Genomic DNA, 1,128 nt, shown 5'->3' on the forward strand with positions numbered 1-1,128 from the left:
TATGTTGAACATCTTTTTATATGTTTATTTTTTATTTGTGTATATTTTTGGTGAGGTGTCTGGTCAGGTTACTTTTCTATATTTTAATTGGTTGTTTTCTTAGCATTGTGTTTTAAGAGTTCTTGGAATATTTTCGATAATAGCCAGTTATCAGATATGTTCTTTGTAGATATTTTTCCCAGTCTTTGGCTTTTCTTCTTACTCATTTTACATTATCTTTGATAGAGCAGAAGTTTTAAATTTTAATAAATTCCTGCTGATCAGTTCTTTCTTTTGTGGATCATGTCTTTGATATTGCATCTAAAATTTTATTGTTCAACTGGCCACAAGACCAGAAAGCTTTGTGATCTTGCTGCAAGATCTCACCAAAATGCCACCTCAAATGGAACACCAATGGTAATCATAATGTTAATATTTCACAAATTTGATGATAATAAAGGCTACTTAATAAAAGAGGACCTGAGAGTACTCATGGAAGAGGAGTTCCCTGGATTTTTAGAAAATCAAAGACCCTTTAGACATAGACAAAATAATGAAGTTACTTGGATCAGTGACAAGATGGTAGAATGAGCTTCCAGAGCTTCTTTTCACTAATTGCTGGTCTCACTATTGTGTGAAATACCTATGTTATAGTGCTTATAAAGCAGCAGCAGAAGAAGTAGGTAGCACTGAGTAATTACATCTGTCCAGAGAAAGAGTTCTCCAAGTGGGTCACTTAAGGAATCTCTGCCCCACAGCTCCCACTGTATAAGGATTTCATGAAAGCTCCCCATGTCTCAGGGTGGCCACTGCTGCCTGGCCAAACTTTGCCCACCACACTGCCTGGAGCCACTGAGCCACACAACTGTGTAGAGCTCAGGGACACAGTCACCCTAGTCCCATTACTGTGCTACCAAAGAAGAGGAGGAGGAGGAAGGGGAGGTGGAGAAAGAAACTTGGGAGTACTGTCTGCCACTGGCTTCTGCTAATTGGAGAGATATTTTGGGCCCATCTGCTGAGATAGGGGCTGAAATGACAGGACAACATGGGTGTAAGCAGATGCCCTCCTACATTAACTGACAACCCAGACCCATTCCCTCTTAAACCAATACCATGAGAATGATAAATCTGCTCAAAGATGGCCTTCTA

At 39.6% G+C, this 1,128-nt stretch overlaps 1 pseudogene; it reads left to right on the plus strand.

Annotated features, from left to right (window-relative positions):
* Nucleotides 1–370: 370 nt before the first annotated feature.
* LOC119047277 (protein S100-A10-like) lies at nt 371–662 on the plus strand (annotated as a pseudogene).
* Nucleotides 663–1,128: the final 466 nt, after the last annotated feature.

The sequence above is a fragment of the Artibeus jamaicensis genome, unplaced genomic scaffold, assembly GCF_021234435.1.
Source record: "Artibeus jamaicensis isolate MK-2021 breed Jamaican fruit bat unplaced genomic scaffold, CSHL_Jam_final contig_769, whole genome shotgun sequence".
Classification (NCBI taxonomy): Eukaryota; Metazoa; Chordata; class Mammalia; order Chiroptera; family Phyllostomidae; genus Artibeus; species Artibeus jamaicensis.